This window comes from Heloderma suspectum, chromosome 2, assembly GCF_057233095.1.
Source record: "Heloderma suspectum isolate Gila_16-S chromosome 2, 16-S_ref, whole genome shotgun sequence".
In the NCBI taxonomy this organism is placed as follows: domain Eukaryota; kingdom Metazoa; phylum Chordata; class Lepidosauria; order Squamata; family Helodermatidae; genus Heloderma; species Heloderma suspectum.
In genome coordinates this window covers 354,020,020-354,036,210 of record NC_139459.1, presented here as the reverse complement: position 1 = coordinate 354,036,210, position 16,191 = coordinate 354,020,020, and positions in this window count along the sequence as shown.

Here is a 16,191-nt window from a genome sequence, read left to right as displayed (position 1 = left end):
GAATTCCCTCTTTACCAAATTGTTTTTTTTTCCCCCATGTCATTCTAGCTTCACCCTTTCCTGAGAAATGTCCAACTTTAGAATAGTACCATAGATGGCACTTATTTGGATGAGAAAGGGGAACTGGCATCAGACTTTTTTAATTTCTCCCCGAACAACCTTCGGAGGACCGAATGCGTTGGCACTCGCCCCCCTGAAGTTTCGGGGAGAAATTCTCCCCCATCCCTAGACTTACCTGGTCCCGCAGCTTGCTTCGCGGTGGGGGGGAGGCGCTTCGGTTCTCCCCCCGAAGTTCAGGCAAGGGGGGGGAGGCGCCCCGCCTCGCCCGGCCGAAATTCAGGCCGGGGTGGAGGCGTCCCATCTCTCGCCGCCGAAATTCAGTCCGAGGAGGAGTGCCCCGTCTCCCCGGCCGTGAAAAAAAAAGGAAAGTAAAAAACACACACACACCCCTCCGTGATAGGCTATGTAACGATTTACGTAGCCTATCACGGCTAGATTTCCAAAGTCAGCCGTGATAGGCTAGGTAAATCGTCACGTAGCCTATCACGGGTGACTTTGGGGGGGGAAAAAAAAGCACGTACGCAAATGATGGTGCCCATGGGGCGCCGCCATTTGCGTTCCTTAGTTTGGCACATCTAGTCTATGTAAAGATTTACGTAGACTACGGCGAAAATAAGGGAATGCTAGATTTTCAAAAAACACCATGATAGGCTACGTAAATGTTTACGTAGCCTATCACGGTTGAGTTTGGGGGGGGGAAGCACATACACAAATGGGGGCGCCCATGGGCACCGCCATTCGCATTCCTTATTTGGGCACGTGTAGTTTATGTAAACATTTACATAGACTACAGCAAAAATAAGGGTAACGCTATTTGCGTTGCCCTTATTTTCGCCATAGTCTACGTAAATATTTACGTAGACTACACGTGCCCAAATAAGGAACACAAATGGCGGCGCCCATGGGCGCTGCCATTTACATACGCGCTTTTTTTTTTTTCCGAACTCATCCATGATAGGCTACTTAAACATTTACGTAGCCTATCATGGCTGACTGCAGGGACGCAAATGGCGGCGGCTATGGCCGCCGCCATTTGCGTCCCGGCAGGAGAAGAGGTTTCGTGGCCAGAGGGACGGGGCGCCTCCCCCCCGGCCAGAATTTCGGCAGGGAGGGATGGGGCACCTCCCCCCTGCCCAGAATTTCGGGGGGAGGGATGGTGCGCCTCCCCCCCACCGTGAAGCAAGCTGCGGGATCAGGTAAGGGACTTTCGTCCATCCCTACCGCTGAAGCCACCACTGGAGCCACCGCCGTCTGGAACGTCCGCCCCAGATAAGTCTCGTCCCAGGGGGATCCACGGGGGGCAGGGGGGTGGCAGGCCATTCTGCAATGGATTTTGGGGGGCCAAATGCACTGGCATTTGGCCTCACCGAGATCTGTTGCAGAATTCTCTGACATCCCTAGCAGGAAGACGAAATGGGGCCGTCGAGAGCTGTGAGCATGGTGGGCATGGAATCAGCAGAAACAGGAAGAGTTTCTGATCTTCCAATGAGAGCCACAGTCTTTAAGAGCAGGAAAACAGCACAGCACTTGACTGTGAACCAAGCTCACACATTAGGGGTGGACGAAAGTCACTTACCTGTCGTCGAAGGCCGTTCGCGGTGGGGGGGAGCGCTTCGCTGCTCCCCCCGCGAAGTTCAGGCCGGGGGGGGAGGCTTCCCGCCTCGCCTGGCTGAAATTCAGGCCAGGGGGGAGGCTTCCCGCCTCGCCCGGCCGAAATTCAGGCCAGGGAGGATGCGCCTCGCGTCGCCCAGCCGCGAACGCGAAAGTAAAAAAAAAAACAAACACCTTCCCCTGATAGGCTACGTGACGATTCACGTAGCCTATCACGGCTAGATCTGCAAAGTCAGCCGTGATAGGCTACGTGAATCGTCACGTAGCCTATCACGGGTGACTTTAAAAAAAAAAAAAAAGCACGTACGCGAATGGCGGCCCCCATAGGGAGCCGCCATTCCCGTTCCTTATTTGGTGGCTGTAGTCTACGTCAATGTTTACGTAGACTACGGCGAAAATAAGGGCAATGCAAATAGCTATTGCGTTGCCCTTATTTTCGCCATAGTCTACGTAAACATTGACGTAGACTACAGCCACCAAATAAGGAACGGGAATGGCGGCTCCCTATGGGGGCCACCATTTGCGTACGCGCTTTTTTTTTTTTTAAAGTCACCCGTGATAGGCTACGTGATGATTCATGTAGCCTATCACGGCTGACTTTGCAGATCTAGCCGTGATAGGCTACGTGAATCGTCATGTAGCCTATCAGGGGAAGGTTTTTTTTTTTTCTTTCATTACAATGGTGGCGGCGGTGGCAGCCGGTCGAAAGACCGGCTGCCGCTCCCGCCTCGCTCGAAAACCCGCCGAACCACCGGCCGGACCAGCCACCAGGAGGGACATTCAGAAAAGGTAAGTCCCGTCCCGGGGGGGGTGCGGGGGGTGGGGGGGGTGCGGAGGATTTCTCCCCGAAACTTGTTCGGGGGGCTGAACACGTTGGCGCTCGGCCCCCCGAAGTTTCGGGGAGAAATTCTCCGCCATCCCTGTCACACATTCAATGAAGCACCGCAATGGGGAAATTGGGTGAGTGTGGATAATCACATTTTAATGCGAGAGCGTTTAACCCGACCAGACACTGAATTCATTGCGATGGCAGGGGCATTGTACATTGGCCCTAAAAAGACATTGTAGTGTCCAATAGACACTAAACAAGAGCTTTTGCTGAATAAGGCATAACCTAAGATCCATTGAAATGTCTGATACAGATGCCAAAATGGCAGTCCATTGATTAAGCAAAATAGGACATTCCAATTCCTTGTTTCATTCCTGCTGTAAACCACATGTATCATATTTCTTCATTGATAATACATGCTTTTAAACATGAATTATAGGTCGATTCATCTGATCAGCTTCAATATGTATTTCCAGTCTTGAAGGAGACTCCGAAGCAGTAAATGCAGCAGGACTGAATCTAGATACCAACAAATGTTTCAGTTGCAAATACTGCCATTCTGCTGAAGCCAGCAGATTAAATTGATCTCGCAAAATTGAAAATACCAAAAACTCATCATCAACCCCCACTAATTGATGTAAAGTGAAGGTCATCTTAGCTGTCCAGGTCTGCCATAAAACACATTTTCTCGCCAATTCTTAAATCTGGATTTCCCCATAAAGTCAATTTCGCAAGGGGAAATGTAATGACACAACATTATACACCAGACTTCCCTAACTGCCAAAATTGTGGGAGGAGCTCTATCTACCTTAATATGCCAAGAACCTAATGCCATCCATTTAAAGAGAGGCTCTGGACAAGAAGATTCCAATAGTGACCAAGGAAGAAAATCTAATTTGAATGGAAAAGACTAACATTTAATAGAGGTCAGAAAATAGTCCCAAAGATACATAGCTAGATCCGGAAAACCAAACCCGCCTTCATTAATTGGAAGTTGCATCCTTTTTAAAGATATTCTTGGTGGAGAAGAGCCCCAAAAGGATTTACAAAACAAAGCACTGAGTTTTCAGAAATATTTGCCAGTATAAGTATAAGGATCCCTCATATAACATAAATAATTGGGGTATGGTATTCATCTTAAGTGTATTCACCTTACCCCATAAATTCAACTTTAAGGATGCCCATCTATCCATATCTCATGAAATATCATTAATCAACGTGTTTAAATTTAAACTAATCATTTGAGATATATCTCTAGGAATACTTATTCCCTAATATGTAATACACTCTGGGCACCATCAAAATTGCCATTTGGCTAATACACTAGAGTATATCCTATGTCCAATCACCATTATTTCTTACTTTGACCAATTAACTGAATAACTGGACAATTCACCAAATGTATTAATCAATTCCATCAAAGCTGGATCCAATGACTGGAGTCTCAAGATAAACAACAAAAGATCATCAGCATAAAGTCTAATTTTAAATTCTAATCCAAAATGGACGAATCCATGAATACTATTATTTTGTCTAATAGCACACACCAGGGGTTCCAAACATAAAGTGAATATCAATGGGGAAAGTGGGCAACCTTGTAAAAAAAAAAAGCTGAAAATAAACTGCTGGTCAATACTCTCGCTTTTGGAGCTGAGTATAAAATTGTAACCCATTTCAGAAATTCTATAGGAAAACCAAGATTAGTCAATGTAGTAAAAATAAATTTCCATTGAATTTTGTCGAAGGCCTTTTCTGCATCCAAGGAAATGATGGCCGCCTGATCAGTTCTTCCAGAGTTTAAAGCAACCAGATCAACAACTAGTCTAAGATTATCATCCCCCTGTCTATTTTTAATAAATCCCACCTGGTCCAATGTGGCCATAATTCGTTGCAATCAATTGGCCAAGAGTCCTGTTAATATTTTAATACCTACATTAATTAATTATATAGGTCCATAATTAGCACAGTAGGTATGATCCTTGCCAGGCTTAGGAATCACGGTAATATAAGCGTCATTTAATAACAAAGAAAGATATACCACTAGGGATGGGGGAGAATTTCTCCCTGAAACTTCGGGGGGCTGAGTGCCAATGTGGTCGGCCCCCCGAAGTAGTTTCAGGGAGAAATTCTCCACCCCCCCACCCCCCGCCCCCCCCCGGGATGGGACTTACCTTTCCCGAATGTCCCTCCCGGCGGCAGGTCCCGGCGGCGGTTCGTCAGGTCTTCGACAGGGGCAGAGGCAGCAGCCGGTCTTTCGACTGGCTGCCGCCGCCGCCATTCCAATAAAAGTAAAAAAAAAACAAAAACGCCCCTGTGATAGGCTACGTGACGATTAACGTAGCCTATCACGGCTAGATTTGCAAAGTCAGCCGTGATAGGCTACGTAAATCGTCACGTAGCCTATCATGGGTGACTTAAAAAAAAAAAAACGCATACGCAAATAGCGGCCCCCATAGGGAGCCGCCATTCACGTTCCTTATTTGGTCGCTGTAGTCTACGTAAAGATTTATGTAGACTACGGTGAAAATAAGGGCAACGCAAATAGTGTTGCCCTTATTTTCGCCGTAGTCTACGTAAAGATTTACATAGACTACAGTGACCAAATAAGGAACGTGAATGGTGGCTCCCTATGGGGGCCGCTATTTGCGTATGCGTTTTTTTTTTTTAAGTCACCCGTGATAGGCTACGTGATGATTAACGTAGCCTATCACGGCTGACTTTGCAGATCTAGCCATGATAGGCTACGTTAATCGTCACGTAGCCTATCACGGGGGCGTTTTTTTTTTTTTACTTTTTATTTCGCGGCCGGGCGAGGCGGGAAGCCTGCCACCCGGCCTGAATTTCGGCCGGGCGAGGCGGGAAGCCTCCCCCCCTGGCCTGAACTTCGGGGGGAGCAGCGAAGCGCCTCCCCCCCACCGCGAAGCAAGCTGCGAGACCAGGTAAGTGACTTCCGTACACTCCTATATACCACTCAATTGGGAATCCATCCAGATCAGGTCATTTCCCAATATTCACTTTCAGAATAGCATTCATACGTTCCTCTAAGTGTTGAGTTGCTAAAAGGAGCTGTTGTTGTGAACAATCTAAACATGGAAGATTAACCTGAGGGGGGAAAAGCATCCATATCTCACTCTGATATCTTGTTATCGGTGCTGTAAAGATCAAAATAAAACTTTAAAAATTATAAGTTTATATTTGTAGAAGTATATACTTTGCCACTCTCATCTTTCATAGCTGAAATGACGTTTAGATGTTGATGCAGTTTAAGATGCTGTGCAAGGATCTTACTAGGATGTTCACCACTTTCCCAGTATTTCTGTTGTAGACAAGCCAGAGCACATTCCACCTGCTGTGAAAGAATATTGTTCAGCTCATGCTTACTGTTCTGCAGCTCTTGATAAAGTTGTGCAGTGGGGGGAGTGGCAAACTGAGTTATAAGAGATTTCAGCTTCTTATTTAAAAGTCTGTTGAGTTTTTTAAAGTTTCTTTTGATAAGAAGCGTAAGAAATAATTGTGCACCTTTTAAACGCTTTACTGGCCTCCCACTCAGTGACACACGAACCCACCATGCCCTCATTAGTATTAAAATACTCTGTTAGTTCGGGTAATGTCTGAGTTTTAAACTTCTCATCATTGAGAAGAGAAATATTAAAGTGCCAAAGATGGAGGGCCCAAGGAGTGTAAGAAAATTGCAGTTCCAAGCATACTGGGGCATGATCTGACACTACCAATGTGTCAATCTTGCAATCTTTAATTTGACATACTAAACATATAGAGATTTTTTAAAAAATAGTCTAATCTAAAGCTACTATGGTGAACTGATGAAATAAAAGTATACTCTGTCAGAAGGATGTAAAATTCTCCAAACATCAATTAAACCATATTCCATCATGTAAGCCTGGAGTGCCAGTCTCACAGCAGATTGGGTCTTAGGAGAAAGTGTCCTCCTATCTAACAAAGGCTCTAAGACTTCATTAAAGTCCCCATCCACAATCAAATAATCATAAGCAATACCAATCAGTTTACCAGGAACATAATAAGCCCACTCAGTATCAAGTGGAAAATCAGAAGGCAAAACCAGTAACTCACACAGAAATTTATCCATAAACTCATCAACACGGAGATCTGTAGCCAACTCTTGAAGGCCGAGAATATGCAGGTTAGCTCTCTGAATGAGGGCTTCTAATTGATACTCCAGGAGAGGCATCCATTGCAGTTTCGTGAGCAGTTTTGTGACCCGGTCTTCGAGTGCATCACCGTTTGACTCCATCTTTTGAAGACAAACACTCACTGAATCTACAGACCCTTGAAGAGTAGTGATGGAATCCTGAATCGAGTGGTTTTGACTGAAAAGCTGTTTGAGCTGCTTTGACTGAAAAGATAACCATGAAGATAAATGTTTTATCAAAAGAAGCAACTTGTCTCCCTCAGTCGCTTCTTTAGAAACTTTTGCTGGAGGGACCACTGGTGGGGTAGGCAGTGTTCCCAAGCTTTCCTTTCCTTTCAGTGTTGCCATGCCCCCTCTCACTTCCAAAAGCACAACAAGCAGACATTAATATACAAAACCAAGTGAAAACAAAAGCTTAAGCAAGCAAGCAAGCAAATACCCAGATAACGTAACAGTCTCAAAGAGCTATTCTTAAAGCTGAAACTGGGGAGAGATGCAGCCAAGATCTGATCACGATGCCATCTCCAACTGGAGATATTTTGCTACCAGCTCAGAAATGCCATGGAAGTAAGATATTTTGCTTTAAAGGGAATGTTCCTTAATAATTCTTAAAGAGCTTAAACTGTGTTTTGTGTGCAACTACTATGTATTTTTGTATTTGTTCCAAGTAGGGATGGCGGAGAATTTCTCCCCGAAACTTCGGGGGGCCGAGCGCCAACGTGTTCAGCCCCCCGAACAAGTTTTGGGGAGAAATCCTCCGCACCCTTCCCGCACCCCGCACCCCCCCCGGGACGGGACTTACCTTCACCGAATGTCCCTCCCGGTGGCTGGTCCGGCTGGCGGTTCGGTGGGTGTTCGAACGAGGCAGGAGCGGCAGCCGGTCTTTTGACCGGCTGCCACCGCCGCCATTGCAATGAAAGAAAAAAAAACAAAAACGCCCCCTGATAGGCTACGTGACGATTCACGTAGCCTATCATGGCTAGATTTGCAAAGTCAGCCGTGATAGGCTACGTGAATCGTCACGTAGCCTATCACGGGTGACTTTAAAAAAAAAAAAAGAGTGTACGGATAATGGCGGCCCCCATAGGGAGCCGCCATTCCCGTTCCTTATTTGGTGGCTGTAGTCTACGTAAACGTTTACGTAGACTACAGCGACTAAATAAGGAACGCGAATGGCGGCTCCCCATGGGGGCCGCCATTCGCGTACGCGCTTTTTTTTTTTTTTAAGTCACCCGTGATAGGCTATGTGACGATTCACGTAGCCTATCACGGCTGACTTTGCAGATCTAGCCATGATAGGCTACGTGAATCGTCACGTAGCCTATCAGGGGGCGTTTTTTTTGTTTTTTTTTTTACTTTCACGTTTGCGGCCGGGCGAGGTGAGGCGCCTCCTCCCCGGCCTGAATTTCGGCCGGGCGAGGCGGGAAGCCTCCGCCCCGGCCTGAACTTTGCGGGGGGAGCAGCGAAGCGCCTCCCCCCCACCGCGAACGGCCTTCGACGACAGGTAAGTGACTTTCGTCCACCCCTAGTTCCAAGACCTTATATCATAAGATGTAAATCATGTAGAAACTGCTTGAAATTTTGAAGGAAAAGATGAAAAGACATGCAAGTTCTCAGACTCCTGAATTTCTAAAAACTGTGTCTGAATACCAGGAATACAATAAATGTACAGTTCCCAGGTGACACCTTTGTACCTGGAATATGCATTGGACGGTTACCTGCTGGTCTGTAATCACTACATACTCAATGCCTATAGCATCATATTGCAGAACATGGACAAATCTGTCACACAAATATACACACTCTAAATCACACTTCCCAACAATGGTGCTGTACCAGATGTGCTGGACAAATCCAAGCATCACCCAACCAGCCGCTTGTTAGAATAGCTAGTTTCTTTTTTGCAATGTATTTGGAAAGAAGAGACATTTGTTAGAATAGCACAGAAAAGGAGTTCACACCCAAGAGAGGAACACTGGTTTGCATTACCACTGTGCTGTACAAAATAACTCTACTTCAATCATTTGCAAGCTTTTTGTTTCATCATTAGATGCTCCTTCTTATTCAGATCTGGCCTCAGGACAATAATGTAGCATTTGGGGATGAAGATGCAACCCAGCAATCCCAAACTGGAGGCCAAGATAGAGAAGACCTGCACAGCCACCATGTATTTCCCTTTCGTGCTCAGGTAGGTTGGCACAAAGGACACCCAAACACTGCAAAACACCAACATGCTGAAGGTGATCAGCTTGGCTTCGTTGAATGCTGCTGGCAGCTTCCTGGCAAGGAAAGCCACCATGAAACAGATGGCAGCCAGAAAGCCCATGTAGCCAAGGGCAGTATAAAACATGACGGCAGACCCTTCATTACATTGCAGGATGATCTGGCCAGTCTGGGAATGCATGTCAGAATCTGGGTATGGAGGAGAGATTCCCAGCCAGAGAATGCAGATGCCCACTTGAACACCGGAGCAAGAAATCACAATGGAGTCTGCTAATCTCTTTCCCAGCCATTTCCTCATTCTGTTTCCTGGCTTTGTGGCCAGAAATGCCACCACCACCATGATAGTTTTTGACAACAAAGAAGAGACAGCGACTGAGAAGATGATGCTGAAGGCAGTTTGGCGGAGAAGGCAGGTCACCTTCTGGGGCTGACCGATGAAGAGAAAGGAGGACAAGAAGGAAAGCAGGAGGGAGACGAGGAGCATGTAGGTGAGGTCACGGTTGTTGGCTTTGACCACTGGAGTTTCTCGGTATTTAATAAAGATTCCTAAAAGCAGACCAGTGGTTAAGGACAAGAATAAGGAACAGAGTGCTAGGATAATCCCCAGGGTTCCTATGTAGGAGAGGAAGTTTATGAGTTTAGGAACACATTGATTTTGCTCTTTGTTTGGATGCTGATCATCTGGACACTTGTTGCAATGTTCTGCATCTGAAAAAAAGAAGAGCAGCTGCAGCATCAGTATAATCCAGCTAGGGATGTCAGAGAATTCCGTGACGGATCTCGGTGAGGTCGAATGCCAGTGCATTCGGCCCCCCAAAATCTGTTGCGGAACAAAGCCCCCGCCCCCCCACCCCATGAAAGGCATGCGGGACGAAGTCCCTGCCACCGGCACCCCATGAAAGGCGTGTGAAATGGAGCACTTACCTGCTCCCGTCTGCGCTGCTTTGTGAATGGCGGCCGTCCTGGCCGCCATTCACTTCCTCCTCTTCCTAGCCGTGATAGGCTACGTAAATACATACGTAGCCTATCACGGCTAACGCAGGGATGCCATTTGCATCCCTGCAGGGGCTGTGATAAGCTATGTAATTATTTACATAGTTCATCGCGGCAGGGGGGAAAAAAACCCAGCGTACGCAAATGGTGGCGGCTACCACCATTTGCGTATGCTGGGATTTTTCCCCCTGCCGTGATAGGCTACGTAAATATTTACATTGCCTATCACAGCTCAATACCGGGACACAAATGGCGGCGGCTATGACAGCCGCTATTTGCATCCCTGCAGGGCTGCCCAGCAGCCGGATGTCCGGCTGCGGGTGGCCGGAGCTGGCCGGCGGCTCCACAGCTTGGCCGTGGAGTGGAGCCAGCCAGGCAGGTTTCTGGGGGGAGGGACGGAGCACCTCCTCCCCCACTGAGGGTTCTGGAGGGAGGGACGGAGCGCCTCCCCCCCACCGCGGATGCCTCTGCGCGGAGCCAGGTAAGGGATTCATACATCCCTAAATCCAGCCTTATCTAAAGGCTGGTGCCCTGAAAATATTTTGGACTACAATTCCCAGCATTCTTGACCATTGGTCATGCTGGCTGAGGCTTCTAGAAATTGAAGGCACTAACAGCTGGAGATCTACTTCCTGCCCACCCCTGCTCTAAAAGATATGTTCGGGGATGAAGGCATAGATGCCATGAGAGGAAATGATACAAGGATGGGGGAGAGACCATAAACTAACCACATGAATTAGGGATGAGAAGAGGCCAGATGTCAGAATTTGATGCCACAATATGTGGTGGTGGCCTGTAGCTTTCAAAAAGGATTTGATAGATCCATGGAGATTGGGTCTATCAGTATTTTGTAATCATGACGGCTATTTGATGACTTCCCCAATTTCCTGATTCATTGTGAGGTACTCTGGGAGTCTCTTTTTTTTTGTACTGATGAGTGGGATAAAAATACTCTGAATACACAGTTAATAAATACAGGCATACATCCTACAGATGCAAAGGCAATCTGCCTGTGCATACCAGTTTCTGATAGTAGGGATGTACAAATCCCTTATCTGGCTCCGTTCAGGGGCATCCGCGGTGGGATGGAGGTGCTCCGTCCCTCCCCCCGGAATCCTCCCTGGCTGGCTCCGCTCCGCGGCAACTCCGTGGAGCCACTGGCTGGGTCCGGCCACAGCTGGAATTCTGGCTGCTGCCAGACTGCTGTGGCCGCCATTTGCCTGGCTGCCAAGCCATGATAGAATCATGACAAAAGGCAGCCACGCAAATGGTGGCCGCTATGCCATTTGCGTCCCTGCCTTTTGCCATTATAGGCTATGTAAATACTTACGTAGCCTATTACGGCAAAAAGCAGGGGTGCAAATGGCATAGCGGCTGCCATTTGCACCCCTGCTCTTTGCCATGATAGGTTACATAAGTATTTATGTCTCCTATCATGGGCTGATGCAGCCACGCAAATGGCAGCTGCTACGATGGCCACCATCTGCGGCCGCAGCAGCCCGGCAGCGGCCGGAAGACAAACCGGAGCTGCTGCCGCTGCATCCATCACCACCACATCCGCTGCCAGGTAGGCTCCGTCCTGGGGGGATTCCACGGGATGGCGAGGGGGATCGCTTCGTTCCTCCATGGACTCTGGGGGGCCTGATTCTAAAGAATCCAGCCTCACTGGAGTCCATGGCAGAATTATCCAACATCCCTATCTGATAGTAACAATAGGAGGTGACTGTTCCCTTCATGTCCTGCTTATTGGCTTCCCAGAGGCACTTGGTTGGCCCTCTTGGAACAGGATGGTAGACTAGATGGTCCATTGATGTCAACCAACATGGCTTTGCTTATGTTCAGCATCTGGGAAAAGGTTTTACATAGAGAAGGCTGCAAGTTCAGTCCAGTGCATCACCAGCTAAGAAGGATCCAAGAAAGACAGGCCAGGAAAGCCCCTTGCCTCAGATGTTAGATTCTCTACCTCTCCAAGTCACTCTGTGGGTGAGTGGCTCCAGTGCCCAGGGATGGGGCTACTCTCCCCCCGAAGGAGCAGTTGTTTAGTCTGAAGGTGCTCACTCAACCAGCACTGTCACTGGAGGCGCAGTTGTGTGCCTAAAACCAGCTCTGCCAGGTGAGATAGTTATGGTCACTCCTGGATAGAGATAGCTTGACCATGCTGTTCCATGCATTGGTAACCACAACACTGGATTACTGCAATGCACTTTATGTGGGGCTACACTTAAGGTTTTTTGGAAGCAGCAGTTGTTGCAGAATGCCCAGCTTCGATGGTAGTGGGAGCTGCTTATCGCCAGCATATTAAACCTATGGTGAGGGAACTACACTGGACCGACATCGCCTGCACATACTACTTTTTGTAATGCAACACAGCTATATTCCATACCTGTCAAAGGCCTTCTGAATCCCACCTCCCCTGCCCCTTCACTTGGGGCACACGGAAGTGGAAGATGAAATTGGCAGGTTATTTTTCAGGTATGGAATGTAGCTCTGCGGGGCTAAATGAAGTAGGGTGTGTAGAGGAGGAAACTGACAAGGATATTTACAAGAGAGGAAAGGTGCTCCATCCCTCCCACTGGAATCCTCCCTGGCTGGCTCCACTCCGCGGAGCCACTGGCCTGGGCTGGCCACAGCTGGAATTCCAGCCGCTGCCAGGCTACAGAGCAGGCAGACAGATTTACAATTGTGCATGCTTCCAAAAGATGGCCAATGAATTAAAAACAAAACAAAACACATAATGACCTCATTCATGCAAATTTCAAGATCCCCACCCTCCAATTTTCAGAAATTGCAACTACTAAAAAAAACCAAAACCAAAAAAACAGCAATCTGCATACTGTATCAATTCACTACAGGTCAAGTTAATGCCAGCAGGGGAAAACAGAATGAAATCTGCCAGTGCTGGACTGGAAAAATCCGTCAAGAATTGACCCCTCAAATGGAATTCCCAAACATACCTAGCCTGAATCCTTTCCACCCTGCTCAGTTACTGTGCTCATCAGGATATACTCTGGGGGCCAAACTGCCCATAACAGTGTCTTTAAATATTGGTGACTCCATTGATGTGTAATGCAGGCAGCAGATGCTGACTGAAAGTGTAATAAAAGCACACAAGGGGCACACAAGTGGATCCCACAGCAGGCTGCTTTCCCCTGTGTACCCCATTATTGCAGGATATTTCTTTCGACTCCCTTTGTGAACTTAGTGAACTAGAATCATAGAATCATAGAATAGTAGGGTTGGAAGGGGCCTACAAGGCCATCGAGTCCAACCCCCTGCTCAATGCAGGAATCCAAGTCAGAGCATCCCTGACAGATGGCTGTCCAGCCTCATCTTGAAGGCCTCCAGTATGGGAGAGCCCATCACCTCCCCAGGTAATTGGTTCCTTTGTCATTAATAATTAACTATACAAACAGCCAGAAGGGAACCAATGCCTAAAACAACCCATCCTAAAACATGTCAGTTCATCTGTGCCCTATTCCAAATGAGCAGCTCTTTGCTCTGGTTTCCTACCTTCCTGATTGGAGATAGTTCCTTCTGCACATGGGGTACAAGTATAGCAACAGATGGGCTCTCCTTCCTTAACCATCTTCAAAAATCCAGGCTGACAACTTTCAGTACATCTAGAAAAAGGCACCGTCTATCCGTGAAGATAAGAAACATCCAGGAATATTTGTTAGTCTGGAGGTTATATTCACATTTCTGGAAATTAGTTATACAGTTGGAAACAGCGTAGCAGGAAAATTTAGTTTGTTAGTTAAACACTATACCAGAATTAAGACCAGAATTAAGGAGGGTGAATAGATGATTAAATTCAGAAAACAGAAATTGGGGCATGTTCCCATCATTGCATCTACGGTGGGAAAGAAGAACAGAGGAGAGAGATCCTGGGGATGGATTTTATCTCAGGGGTAGAGCCCATACTTGCCATGCAGAAGGTCTCATATTCAAGACCTGGCATCTCCAGTCAAATGTATCAGATAGCAGGTGATGTCAAAATTCTTTCCCTATAGTCTAAGAACATCATTTCCCATCACAAGAGGCAATAACAAGATGGATTGACCAATAGTACAGCAGTTTGTTATGGTCCAGTGGAAAACTGAATGCTAAGAAGGAGCCAGAGCTAGTTTGGTTTCAGAAGGTCTCATATTCAAGACCTGGCATCTCCAGTCAAATGTATCAGATAGCAGGTGATGTCAAAATTCTTTCCCTATAGTCTAAGAACATCATTTCCCATCACAAGAGGCAATAACAAGATGGATTGACCAATAGTACAGCAGTTTGTTATGGTCCAGTGGAAAACTGAATGCTAAGAAGGAGCCAGAGCTAGTTTGGTTTCAGTCAGTTGAGGCTGGTGCCTCCCATGAACATCGGGGGATGATGTGGGGAGCAGGGACACAAAAGTCAAAGCCAAGGGACTATGAGAGATAGAGCAGTCTTTTGAATCATTAAAGCCAGCAACCCAATTCTACAGAAGTGGGAAACTGAGACATATGAACTTTAATATCATGAGTGCAAAGTGGATGGTGGGGATTCACACATACACACAAAAGCACAACTTTGGATTCATGTTCTCTTGATTCAGCCACAACTCCCATTGCTCAGAGATTGAAGTGACTTTAAAATCAAAGGTGTAAAACAATGGGGTGGAGATGGGGAATTCACATAGACACAGATAATGAGGAGGAAGATTACGTTCTCAGAACATCCCTAATCCACCTATTTGTATGTTGTAGGGGGACAATGACTGTTCACGTCTGTGACATTCCTTAAGACACATGTGTCTCCTGGGTGGTGCTAAAGAACAGTCACTTCTAGGGATGGACGGAAGTCCCTTACCTGGTCCCGCAGCTTTTTTCGGTGAGGGGGGAGGCACTCCATTTCTCCCCCTGAAATTCTTGGCAGGTGGGGAGGCACCCCTCCCCTCCCCACCGAAACTCTGGCCGGGGGGGAGGCGCCCCATCCCTCCCTGCCGAAATTCTGGCCGGGGGGGAGCGCCCCGCCTCTCCGGCCGCGAAAGAAAAAAGTAAAGTAAAAAACAAAACAAAATGCGATAGGCTACGTAAAGATTTACGTAGCCTATCACAGCTAGATTTTCAAAGTCTGCTGTGATAGGCTACGTAAATCTTTACGTAGCCTATCACAGCTGACTTTGAAAAAAAAAAAAGCGCGTATGCAAATGGTGGTGCCCATGGGCGCTGCCATTTGTGTTCCTTATTTGGGCACAGGCAGTCTACGTTAAGATTTACGTAGACTACGGCGAAAATAAGGGCAATGCCCATGGGCGCCGCCATTTGCGTATGCGCTTTTTTTTCCCCAAAGTCAGCCGTGATAGGCTACGTAAAGATTTATGTAGCCTATCACGGCTGACTTTGAAAATCTAGCCGTGATAGGCTACATAAATCTTTACGTAGCCTATCACTTTTTTTTTTTTTTTTACTTTAGTTGGAAATGGCGGTGGTGGCAGCTGGTCGGAAGACCGGCCCCTGCCACCACTGCCGAACCGCCGCCGGGACCCGCCGCCGCGAGGGACATTTGCACGAGGTAAGTCCCATCCCGGGGGGGGGGGCGGGGGGCAGAGAATTTCCCCACCAATTTTGGGGTCCCTAGTCACTTCGAAGCAAACATCTGAAGCTTCAAAGTTACAGCAGCCAGTCAATCCTAGTGATCTCCTGGCTATATTACATCGCATCAAATTATGCCTCAAGGAATGCACATAAATGGTCCTTCTCCGGACCCCATGACAAAGAATCTTGGTCCTATTACCAAGATTTGCCAGATCAATATAGAAGGAATAAGTAGGTCTAAGTGCCAAGTCCTACAACGGATTTGAGTAGATAACGACATTGACGTAGTTGCAGTCCAGGAAACTCATGCTGAAAATGGGGACCAAATCAGACAGAGAGGCAGGATCCCTGGCTATGACTTACTGGGAGCAACATGATACCACCATGATTATGGAGTGGCAACATATGTGAGGCCGTCAACTGAAAATGCCCAACTGTGCTCAGCCTCTAATCTCAACAATATACATGAGTTAACTGTAAGAATAGGGGAATTAACAATAACTAACATATATAAACTCCCGGCTATTAATTGGCCCCTACAAGTTATACCTCTGTCTCCACATCCAGCTGTTTACTTTGGAGATTTTAATAGTCAGCATACTCAGTGGAAGTACAGTGAAACTGACGAAAATGGTGAGGCACTTGTAAACTGGGCAGAAGATAACAGCTTGTATTTGATATTCGATGCAAAGGACAGAGGAACATATAAGTTAGCAGCTTGGAGAAAGGAATACAACCCTGAT